Genomic DNA, 13,191 nt, shown 5'->3' on the forward strand with positions numbered 1-13,191 from the left:
CTCACGGATGGAGAAGAGACAGGATAAGGGAGGATATGAAAGAAAGGAAGTATGGTCTAGTTTCAGAATCCTACCAGAAGTCCAGTGGTTTTAAACAGCACAGGCTGATGGAATATGTTGGGAGAGAGGAAGGTAGGCAGGAAGGAGATGTGATTGGACAAGACATCTGGAGCCAGAATGAAAAAGCCTTTAATACCACATCAAAGACCATGGAAAGCTTTTAAGCAGGGAAATAATGAAATCAGATTTACATTTGTGACAAATATTTCTAGGACCTGTAACGCTATATTATTATTGTTTATAAATTAGCCTCTACCTGATTATGAGCATTGGGTGAGAAAAGATGACAGGAATTGATCAAAGACAAAAGGAAATAAGATTTAAGAGATGACATTAAGAAAATTCCCTGAGCTTTACCCTGAAATTGTGATCTTTATTACTAAAATTATCACACAATACCATTTTTACGATTATCAATCATGAAGTTTTTCATATGGCAATACTGGTTCAACTTATTTTCACACACGGACATATATCAAAGTTGACTTTTGTAATTCCAAAGTAGACTATGTTTGAAAAAACGCAATGCATAATTTCATGAAGACTCAGATAACTCCGAAAGAGAAGGGTATCAGTCAGGGATGTGTTAGGCTGTACGTATTGCTGAAAAATCATGGTTTAAAAAAAAAAACAAAATGAGGCTCATGTACTCACTCAAGTCTAAGGACTGGCAGCTCGGGACAGGTTAGTGCCCCAATAATGCCATCAGGCACCCAGCGATTTCCCCCATTTTCCTGCGTGCCGTCCTCACATGCAGCTTTCGCATTCATACTTTCAAGAAGGCTGCTGCGCTTCCACGCATTGTATTCACATTGGAGCAGAAAACAAGGCAAGATTAAAGTGCCAAAGGACATAGGGCTAAAGGAACAAGTTAGCTGAGTGTGTCCATTTTAAAAAGCTTTCCTGGGAGTCCTGCCAAGTGAATTCCACTTGTATTTCATTGGCCAGAACTAGGTCACTGGCTGTCTCTAGCTATGGGTGGGGGTGTGGGGTATAAGAAGGTGCATCTGTGTAGCTAGGTTTACTGCCACCCTGACCAAAATTCTGCTAAAGGAAGGAGAGAACCATGGATTTGGGAGGGTAATGAGCAGTGTTTACCATAGAGAACATAAAATCTTGACCACCTCTCCTGTTAGGTTGCAACCCAACTACTAAGAGACATATGCTGAACACCCTGCATGTCTGTGAGGGAGACAGAGACTTTTCTCTTCTGTAGGTAGTTCACGAATGTGGGCTGCCTGAAAGAATGTTCCCAGAATAATATAATTTGAACGATGAACTTCAAACACAGATAGCAATTTTGGAAGTTTACCTAAATTCATCACATACAAAAGGTTCCTAGCAGTCACTACAAAGGGTTGGCAATTTTATATACTGTGTATATCAATACTAGTGAAAGTATGCCCACTTGTTACAAGTCCAAGTAGCAGAAGCACAAACACCTGCACATGTTCAATATTCTAGATGCTTACCAGGAATGGTGGGACAAGCCAGCTGCTACTTTCCTTCCTGCCCAAATATTTTCCAAATATTAAGCTATTTTTTGTTATTGCAAAGAGGTAACAAAATTCACAGAACTAAGCTTTTAACAATTGGCTACTATATTTATGACAGATGGCCACATTTACAATTATTAACAGTCTTGCTACTGTTTGAATATAAAACCCCAAAAAGCTACATAAATTACATGCTCAGTTGCCTTATTTCTAATTTAACTTAAGGGCACAAGAATTAATTTGATCTGTTTTAAATATTTGCAATAGGATGAATTCCATGACGTATGTAAGGATAATACTGAATTCACTGTCTTCCACTTCTTGCCACTAAACAATATATCAGCTTGCTTTTCTACTGAAATTGCATAAAATAGATAGGACAGCTAATTTAAACAGTTGTTTGCACATTCAATATTTATAACCCGAATCTTGCATGACTGACTGGAAGCAGTGAGTTAGAAGGTTTAGCTCAGCTGCTGCCTGGAGTGATGGATGGCCTCGAAGAATTTCTTGTTCACTGACCAGATCAATCACATAACAGAATAAAAAAATAAGATCAGCCTTAAACTAGATTCCCAACATTTCCATCTGTATGCAAAACTGTTGCAGGAAGAAATGTATCATAAAACATAATGTGGAGCTACTTAAAAACAATAAAAATCCACGAGAGATGCTGTAGAATACAAATAAAAAAGATAGGGTGACAGAATGATATTCTGTGTTTTAACTGAATATTAACCAAGACTTTATTATATCTATAACCCAAAAGTGCTGTCAATTTATAGTGATATTTTGATTGAGCTCAGACACATAAGTAAAAGGGTTTTTACAAATCATTGAAAAGGCTGCAATTTGGGGGGCAGTATTTGCAGCTGAATTTTATTTAATTGAACTAAAAGGTGGTGTTGTGGCAATTATTATATACTGCAGTTTTTAATTATTCCAATGGCCATTCTAAAAAAATGAGTCTGTTAAATAATGAGTGAACAAACATCTGACGTTTCAAATTACCGTAATCCTTTCATGAATGGCTAACTCCAAAACACCTGCATTAATGGGGGAAGGCAGTAGTACTGCATGTAGGCCACCGCTAGTGAGGCCCTGCTTAGTGTGTTTGTGGGTTTGACTGGTTTGTGCGAGTCCGTTGTGAGCGTGCCTTTCCAGCTCCTCATTCGGTGATGTCAGTTTGGTAGCTTGAAAGCAGCCATAGGGAGAATGTTTACATCACAGAAATTAGCAAATGTGAAACATCCGGGATCCTTCCCAACCATGCCCCCCCCCCCCTCCTGTAACCTGTGTGGTTACAGAGCTCACTGGTGAACATGCACCACCATGCGACCTTGTGAGCTGTTCCTGGGATCAAGGTTGGGGCTGGGCTAGGAGGCTGAGGGGACCCAGAGCTGAAGAGGATAAGGTTGAGCTCTTGCTGAACAGGTGCAGGTGCAGGGGTGGGCCGGCTCGGACCCTGGATAATCCTGAAGGTGCCCTGGGGGATCTAAGGATGTCCGTAGGAGGACAGCAATGGCATCTGCCACTTTCTGTGGCCCTTGGGCATTCAGCTTCTCTTCTTGAGCAAGTTTACCCTCCCTATGAGTTCAGGTGAGAGGATGAAGAACAGGTGGGAAATTACAAGAAAAGAGAAGGAAAAGGAAGGAGGAAAAAAAAAAAAACAAGAGATAATGAAAAAGAAAAAAGAAGCAGAGGGCAAAGGGCAAGAATAAAAAAAAAAAAAGTGGGCAGGAAAAGGAAGGCAAAGAGAAGACAAAGAAGACAAAGAGGAGGAAGGGTGAAGAAGGAGAGAAGAGAATGAAGAAACAAGACGGAGGCAAAGAGAGAAAAGAAGCAAGAGGAGGAGAAGGGAGGGAGTCGAAGGAAGAGCAGGGAGGGGGAGAAGGAACAGGGGCTTTCAGACTTCTCCGCACTGGCAGAAGAATGTCCAGAAATGCTAGGTGCACTGTGAGCCCTTGGGTCCAAACTGAAGAGATGGAGGCTCTTGAGCCGAAGAGCGACCCTTCCACCACTCAGGTGTCTTGAGAGGCCAGAGCTTAGGGTTCTTTTTTGAGGCAATGGTTGAGAAAAACCTGACCATCTTTCGATAGGGAACAGAGGCCAGGATGAAGACAGAGCCCAGGTTCTGGCCTCCTCGTGGGTTTCCAGGAATTCCCCAGGGCAGTGGTTTTCAGAGGTCAAGTGCATTAGCAATACCTAGAGGAGGATGTTCAAACACAGACTGCTGGCTTCTCTCTCAGCACTTCACGAATGGGGCCCGAGAATCTGCAGTTCAAATTCCCAGGTTGCTGCGGCTGCTGGTATAAAACACTGACTTTGTAAAATAAACATATCCTGGAAATGACCAGGGCTCACACCTAAGACCTTATTTGTGAACATCTTAGCAAGAATTCAAATGAGAGAAATACAGGCTAATAATGAGGGGCAGGAGTCCGGAGACGGGAAGAAAGGCATCACGAATTAATTTTTCCTGCTTACAGTTATGTCCTCGGCTGACTGTGGCATTCATAAATGTTCCTCTACTAGCCAACTCTGGAGTCTGACTCACTCCTTGAAATCTCCATACCCTCAGGGCTAGGTCTTCTGAAATCATTTTTATACCAATGAGCACAAGTGAACTGAACAGGAGCGAATGACTGACCCAAACTAACACAATCATATTCTCTCTCTAGGTATTTTGAAATTGCCCGGTAGGACTGGAAATGAAGCAGAAACACAGAATAGCAGAGATGGAGAGTACTTAAGGCTTTCTAATGCTGGCTTCCATGCCCAGCTGCACTGCCGTCCTTGGGCTTCATGTGACGCTCCAACATACCTGTGTTTGATGCCCCTACTGTGTTTTAATTCACTCCAACTGGCTTGGTTAACTGAGAGGAGTCAAATGGATCTAGCCCCTCTTCACCACTGTAACAATTTCACTACTGCAGATGAACTCACAGGTCCTGTGACACACGGGACAAATGTTGCTGATTCTGCTATTTTAACCCTTATTAGTAGCCTATTCCAGGGTCTATCACCAAGCTGTGGAGGAAACAAACACACCTTTCTGCCCATTTCCTTTTGTTGGGTGTTGGAAAAGTTTTATGCACGCATCCTTCTTGCCAGTTCTTCTTAATCAAGTAAAACAGCTATAACTATTTATTTGTTACTAAGAATATCAATTAGGACTCTGTCAAAAGTTAACAGAACAACTAATTCAAGCTAGCTCACTTAATAAAATTTATTAGCTCATGTAGGGCAGGCTTCAGGGTTGACTGATTAAACTGCTCAAAATGGTCATCAATGACCCAATTTATTTCTGTTTCTCCCCTTCTGCCACATGGATCAGCTCTAGCCTCATGGTCACAGAACAGATGCCAGGTGCAAATGGTACTGCTAATCCAGCAACTGAAACAAGAGCCCGAAAGTTCACTCTGATTGGGCTAGAGGAGGACAGAGTCCCACTCCTAAAAGAATAAATGTGGCTTCGTGGATAGAATGTGCTAACTGACCTATCAATCAAAACCCACAGGAGCGGCTATGTTGTCATCAGTTTTACTAGAAGCAGACAGGCTGCCATTAGACAGGGGGATATATCCAAACAAAATTCAGAAAATTTTAGGAAGAGAAAAATGTGGCAAAGTATGCCAGGCAGAGAGCCAACAAATGTCTATCCCACTTGTTTCTCATATGTGTAATTAGAAAATTACTTTTAAAATGCACTTTATTGGGGCACCTGTGTGGCTCAGTTGGTCAAATGTCTGCCTTTGGCTCAGGTCATGATTCTGGGGACCTGGGATGGAGCCCCTCGTCGGGCTCCTTGCTCAGCGGGGAGTCTCCTCCTCCCTACGCCTGCTGCTCCCCAACTTGTGCTCTCTCTCTGTCAAATAAGTAAAATCTTTTAAAATAAAATAAAATAAATTTATTTTAAAAATGCACTTTATTTTGCAACCACTACAGTAATAATTGGTTTCAGGCAAGAATCATCATGCTAAACTAGTAAAGGAAAGCTTGATAAGGACCAAGGTATTTACAAACTATCAAGGTATATCCCCCAAATGACTTATTAATTTAAAGAGAAAAATTGTAACTTTGCCATGAGGAAACCTGGCAGACATCACTTTAACCAAGTGATCAAACTGAACACCACCTATAATGGAACAAACTGACATCATATGCCTCTTGATAAAATTCACTGAGGATACAATATATCTTTCAGAGTATTTCTAAAGCCAAAAATGTATAACCTGAGTCTAATAAGGAAAACATCAGACAAACTCAAATGAAAGGGCATTCTACAAAATAACTAGGCTGTACTTAAATGTCACTGATGTGAAAGACACAAAAAGGCTGAGGAATCATTCCAAATTAATGGAGACTCAAGACAAATGCAAACCAAATGCAATGTGTAATCCTAGACTAAAACCATAACTGCTATAAAGGACAGTAGGTCTATGCCATGGATACTAATACTGCATTAACATTGAAAAATCTGATTTTGAAAACTGTACCATAGTTATGTCAGTGAATGTCTTTGTTCTTTAAGGAGGTACATATTAAAGTCTTCAGTGAAGGAGTGTGAGCTCTTTGATTCACTCCAAAATAGTTTGGGGAAAAATGTGTATGTACACACATGCACACGCATACACATACATGCAGAAGATAAAAGCAAATGTGGCAAAATATTAATAACTGGTGAATCTGGGTAAAAGATACATGGTAGTTCTTGGTACTGTTTTTGCAACTTAAGCTTTAAGTTCAAAACTGCTTCAAAATAAAAAGTTTAAAATATTTAAAAATTATTTTAGACTGCATGTCCCTCGATTTGTCTCAAAGCATGAGGTATTAACTACCACTTAAGTTTCATAAGGGCAAAAGAGCTGACAATAAATCATAATTTTCTTTTAACTTATTTATTAGAAACTCAGCTGGTAAATGATGGTATGTCTAGGCCAAAGCCTGTTGTTTCTTTTTCTTCTTTGCACCCAGCCAGACTCTATTTCCCAGACTTGGATGCTGTTACGGGGGTGGTATCTGAGTTCCTGCAGAGGAATGTGACCTCAAATATCCTCCCACGTGACTCTCTATTCTGTCCAGATACAAAAGATCCAGTAGAGGACTATAAGGTCCTCGATGGAAGATGGAAGGAGTATGGGTCTCTAAATGACTGTGGGTGGTCAGAGCCCCTACCACTGGCCTGAACTGTGGCAAGAACAGAAAACAACTGGTAGCAGTGTTAAGCTACTGAGATTAGATTATCTGTTATAACAGCCTACCTGATTTATAAAACAGATTAATACAAAGGGGACACTTAAGGAAAATGCAGAGGATTCATGTGTTTGCTTTTAGAACATGCTTTAGAATAGCAGTACTCCAAGTGTGGTTAAGGGACTCTTAGTTCTCAAAGGGCAGTTTGGGGACCCTCGGGAGTCTCCAAGACATTTTCAGGGGCTCTGTGATGTCAAAACTATTTTCAGAACAATACTACGATGTTCTTTGTCCTTTTCACTCATTCTCTTATAAGTACTTGGTGGAGTCTGCCAGAGCTGACATGATGTAGAATACCAAAAGAGGGTGAATACAGAAGGTAATATGAAAATACACCTGTCTTCTAGTTAGGCAAACATTAAAGAGATTTACCGAAACATAAAACAATGTCACTCTTTGCTAATTTTATTTTTGCTTAGAAAATACAGATATTTTATGTTACTTATTCAGAGTTACTTAAGCTAGCAGGTAATGGGGTTACTATTTCTAAATAATAATTATCTTTTAAATTTATTTTTAATTTCTAATATGATAAATACTGACAAATATAACTCACATAAACAAAAACTCTTTGGGGTCTTCAATAATTTTTAAGTGTGTAAAGAGGTCCTGAGACCAAAAATTTAAGAACCACTATTTCACAACAAGTATGAGTAGACCTAACAGTCACATCATTCTAAATAAAGTAAAGCCATATTGTTAAAATATAAGAGATGGGATAGTGAGGACCCTCAGCTGACCCCTAGTAACTGAAAAGCAGTGCCTAGAATAGGGTAGGAGCTAAATATATAATTGTGAAATTAATACATTGTACAATGGGAGCATATCCACATTTAAGATTGTTGTGATAACTGAATGAGACAACACATGTATGTGTTTGTGCATATTATTCACTAATTGTTCACAATTATTCACTATTACTCTTTAGGTAAGATTTTCTATGTCTCCACTCCACTTAGAGTCTCTGAAGCTGAAACCAAAGATGAAGTGGCTGGCTGAAAGCCAATCACTGGCCTGGTTGTAATCCCGATTATTCTTTCATATCTTTGTGCTGGAAGGTACACCGAGTGAACGTGGTCAGACAGTGACGGGTATGGGAGTTGTAGGGACATTGAGGGAGGTACTGGGAGCCATATTTGCCCATGCATGTAATGGCAAGTAATCAGAGAAAGCTGGTCTGCAGCATGAAACAGAACTGAGCAGACTTACAGGATAAGAGATGAGAGAGTAGCGGCCAGAGGGAGAGAAATTACTGACAACTTTCGCCTCTGAAGAGACCTATATCCATTTGTGCAGTTGGGTTCCATAAGATCCCTCCATGTTCTTCTACTTCTCCTTTTACGTGACATAATTTAATAATGTCCCTAACATCCCAATGATCCTTAAAAGTAGGTTTGTTTTTTTTTTTTAACCTTGCTAATCCTGACCCAAACACAGAATTAAACTGATTCTTGGTGGTTTGTACAGGATGGGGGTTAGGGAGAAATAGAAACCTGGATTATAGTAACAGAATTCATTTTCTACAATATAGAGTCCAAAGTACTTGCAGAAATAACCTCTCTTTCAGAGTGTCAGAAACCATGATTAGAAAATCATACTACATCTTTACCTTTTTCCACGCAAGCACTAAAAGGCAGCAAAGATGTCAAGCAAAGATGCTAGGGAGTCAGGAGTTCTGGATTTAGTGTTGGTTTTGCCTCTAAGAAACTGTGTCTTGAACAATGTCACATCCCCTTTCTGAGTCTCAAGGTTTTTTTCTATAAAACATAAGGGTTGGATAAGATTTGTAGACTCCCTATAATAATAGAGAACTGAACTTCTAAAATATGTTAAAAGTTTATTCTAACACATCAATTTCTAAAATATAGTGAATTTGTACATTTTATTAAAAATCAATGTTTATGGTATAGCAATAATCACATATGGTTTTAAATAATTTATTTCCCAAGTTATAAATCAGTGGCAGTTAGACTTAGGAAAAAGGGGATGGTACTCTCTATGTATAGGAAACAGAACAGTTGGTCCTATTTACTGCTAACACACGTAACCAACCTCCAACTATACTGAGGATTTTCTGTCACTGTCATTGTTTCAGTTTATTATAATAGCTTTTTAAGTATGAAAGAGATATAAAACGTAAGATCACTAATGCGTTCCTACTTGGTTTTAATTAAAGTTCTCTGGGAGTTCTGTTAGGGGCTTATAATCAGAGCTTTCATTGAAGAGCCAAGTGTGATGCTCCTTAGTTTTAATCGAGCCTTGAGATCATTTATTTTCATATACTCCTACCCACAGAACCATTTTGAGAAAACTCAAGAGAATTTATTTCTCCTTACTAAGTTCTTCTGCCTTTCCTCATTCTTTGAAATGGTTACTATCCTGACAGTAGAGGTATAGCTAAGAGAAATGCAGTTAATACTTGGCAGAGCAAATAAAAGGTTAAATTATGGCTTGGTCAATACTTGCTCAGGAACTAATTGTTGACAAGAGGAAAGCTGGATACTGCTCACTTGCTTGAATTCTCATTTCTCCTGTACCTTTTCCTAATCCAAGAACCACCCTGATAGTGTATCAACAAATTTCAGTATAATATGATACAACAAGCATTACTGAGGACCTACCATGCACACAGAATTCTTTTAAGTGCTGTGCTGATCACAGTGATGAGTAAGTTGTCCTGACCCCCAAAGGAATCATATATACAAGGAGGGGAATACTCCAAATGGAGAGACCACTGCAACCGGAAAATAGGGGGAGGATGTGGATACATATTTGGGTTTGACCTTAAAGAGTGATCAGGGTTTCAAAAGGTGAAGAGACAGGATCAGGTTGGATGACACCTTAAGCCAGAGGCATAAGAGCATGTGGGCTGTCCAGCAACCAGAGTGTCTGAGGCAAGGGAAGGAGTGGAATGAGTCATGGAGGAAGAGGTGTCTAAGGTCAGATCCAAAAAGGCCAGGGGTGCCCAGTAACCACCAACTCTATAGGGCTTGGGCTGTGGCAAATCTGATGGCTTCTTGGATCTAGGATGTCTAAGATCAAAAGTGAAAACTTAAAAGTTCAAATACTGATCATTTAAAAAGTAACAGCAAATGTTGAGTTCCCGGAAAGAGAAGACTTAAATGTAGTTGAAATCTGCAACATCAGCTTTATTTGGCTTTGTATTACTGCTCAGTTTTAAAGAGAAGGTCGAACCATCTCAGTGCATTTCAACCTTCTAAGGGAAAAACAGCATCCTCTCTTCGTATAAAACACATAAACATCATCATCCCAAAATATATATAAAACTGAAAAAAAAGGGAGAACAGACCGTTCTGTTTGAAGTAACAGAAGTGACTGACAGTATAAAAATCAGTGCATTAGACAATTTTAAACATTCTTTCCAGCTACCTCCAAAACTTCAATGCTATGAATGGAAATTCTAAATGGAAGTATCACCATCTTACCAATTTTAAAGCACCCATCTCTTCCTTCTTTTCTTCCCCCCCCCCCAAAAAAAGTACACCATACCACAAACTGAGATCAACTTAAAGGAGTTCAACAATGCAAGGAATCAGAAATTGCCCAGGGAAGGAAATGAACATTTACTGTGTGTACACTATGTGCCGGGTACTATGTTCGATCTCTGTGAACAACTCAAAGTCCAATAAAGTCTGTGGCTGCCTACTGGCAATAGCTGGGCAATGTCTTTTCACATGGGACTTAGAAATTCAAAGTTAAATGATAGTTCCATTGGGATCCAAATGCATTAGCCCCTGAAGATCTCATGGTCTAGTTAGGGTACAGAGTTGGTTACAGTGATACATAAGTAACAGGACCATTATGTGACAAATGCCCTAGCAGACTTATGTGTAAGTGCTGTTGTAAGATATGTTTGTGATTTAATACATATATTTCAATCCAAATATTTCTGTGAGTCCAAATAAAGACTCTAAAATATCTGCACAGCCAAGTAGGAAACTCTACAATTTAAGAGGAAAAAAACTGCAAAAATCAGGAATCCTAGAGATACCAGCCCTCCCCACTGGGAGGCCTGCAATTATTACCGGATGACTTAATGAAAGCCAAATGAGTTCATAGTTTCATGACATATTTTAATTGCTAACAAGGACGTTTTCTTCCATTCTAGAATGCTCCATTAATGAAAATTCCTAAATTATTATACATTTTATAATGGGGACTCTAGAAATCCCATAACATACACATTGGATAGTATTTTGTGGATGTTTAAAATTATTTTATTTTGAATAACTGAAATATTTAAGTGCCAAAATAAAAACAAAATATAGTAAGGGGGGGACTGCCTGGGTGGCTCAAAGTCTGCTTGAGATTCTCTTCCTTTTCCCCTCCCTCTGCCCTTCCCCCTGCTTGTGCTCTCTCTCTCTCTCAAATAAATACATCTTTAAAAAAAAAATACAGTGAGAAGGAAAGAGAACCAAACCAGATGAAACATTTCTTCTGACAATAAAAAGTGAGCTATATATCAATGGCACTGAAGAAACCTATCTTTCCAACTCTGCCATATTAAAGAAGTAAGAGCATTTGGAAGATATGGGATTTGCTATGAGTTATCTTTAATCATCCCTGTTAGTGAAGGAGAACACAGGCTGTAGTAAACAGCAAAGGCCTACATCTTATACCTTAAACACTGGAAATCTATGTGCTTTATCTATGTCTCCCAGGGCCTGTTTATTCACTGATGAACCTTCCTGTCTATCTGTGGTTGGTTCTGCACTTGGCCTGGTCACCTGTAAGTCCCTTCAAACCAATGCCCTAAGCTGGGAGTTCCTACAGTTGTCTTTCAAATAAACCACCAGCATCCATAACCAACAGATGGGAGACTCTTCTTTTCATCTTCATTTTGATCACTTTCTTCCAGATGGAATACCTGCATGAGTCAGTAGTCAAAAAAAGCTTTCCCATCTCTCTTCAGGGACTAGTACCATGAAAACTTCACAGGGAGAAGAGGCACGCCCAACTTGTTTCAAAATGTTTTAGAAGAACTGGGGCACCTGTGTGGCTCTGTCAGTAAAACGTCTGCCTTCGGGTCAGATTACGATCCCAGGGTTTTGGGACCAAGCCACATGTGGAGCCCACTTCTCCCTCTGCCCCTTCACCAGCTCATTTTTCTCCCTCTATATCTCTCAAATAAATTTTAAAAAATCTTTTAAAAAATGTCTTAGAAGAACAATCTAAAAATTAAATATTTTAGCACTTAGAGATATAAAAATTATGAATTAACTATTCAGTTACCATTTGGCATTATGAATTTAATCCTTGTAATTACTCAATAAATAGGTATGAATATCTCCCCCATTGTACAAATGAGGCTGTGACACAGCTCAGCATCTTGCCCAGGGCAAAACCAGTGACTCCCAGGACTCTGCAAGCTGACCCATCACAGGACTTTGACTTATGCCCTGATGGTGTTTAGGGCAATAATTTAACTGCAGAGCACTCTAACAAGTGTATGACCTTTAATTAGGATTTTGCATAATAAATTAATTAGTGTAAGAATACTTCCTAATATTTATATATGTGCAATTTTTCTTTTGCTAGTATTGTGTTTTAGCTTTCAGAATGTATCTAGGTTATCTAAAGATTACTGTCAAGATAATTTAGAAAAGTAAAATGAACCAAACTAATAACCAGAAAAAAAAGATTTCTCAAAAAACACTTATTTAATAGATAAGGAATATGGCATCTGATTTATATACCTACCACATGTGTTATCTAAATCTCCTACACAGAACCTATTTTAAGGCATGCAAATTTAATATATTATGAAAGACACTATGCAAAGCATCTTAAAGTGCTCTCCTTACTAATGCATGTAACAAAATATACTGATTATGCAAGTACATTTAATTGGATATAATTAAAATAATGAGATTTAAATACTGATGATTTTAAAAAGAAAAAATAGAAGTTGGAATTAGCCATGGAGCTACATTCAAAATGTTAATGAAACTTGCAATGTCATGACCACTTTAGTACTCGATACTCCTACTAGTTTGAGAAAGAGCAACACCTGGCCATTTTTGCCAGGTTCTAAAGACACAGTTTAGAGATGTGACATAAAATATTTTATTGGATAATAGAATACTTGGCTCTTGGATAACATTGTTTCTACACATTACTTAAGAGATATATAGAAACCGTTCTTTTCTCCAAAGAAAGGGATCAAAATGACCAAAAAACCAAAAACATCTATTTTCCACAGGAAGAGTTATTTGTGCTTGGTTAAATGGATATAATCTCAAAAGCTTTTGCCAATGTCATTCTAACGTAAAGGTATCAAATTTAGGTATTCTTTCAACCCTGGTGGCTTTAAAGTGGCTGAAGAAGATGGATGCCATGTGAAAAGAACAGGTCTATG

At 38.8% G+C, this 13,191-nt stretch overlaps 1 protein-coding gene across 8 annotated transcripts in view; it reads right to left on the reverse strand.

Annotated features, from left to right (window-relative positions):
* Positions 1-13,191, reverse strand: part of C1H3orf67 (chromosome 1 C3orf67 homolog) — a 247,862-nt gene that overhangs the window by 214,446 nt on the left and 20,225 nt on the right. The window contains exon 4 of one of the 8 annotated variants that reach the window (XM_032323934.1): positions 8,422-8,569. The exons of the other annotated variants lie outside the window; for them this stretch is intronic. The gene's annotated coding sequence lies outside the window, so the exon portion shown is untranslated. The remainder of the gene's footprint in view (positions 1-8,421; positions 8,570-13,191) is intronic. 8 annotated transcript variants of the gene reach the window in all.

The sequence above is a fragment of the Mustela erminea genome, chromosome 1, assembly GCF_009829155.1.
Source record: "Mustela erminea isolate mMusErm1 chromosome 1, mMusErm1.Pri, whole genome shotgun sequence".
NCBI classification, from domain to species: domain Eukaryota; kingdom Metazoa; phylum Chordata; class Mammalia; order Carnivora; family Mustelidae; genus Mustela; species Mustela erminea.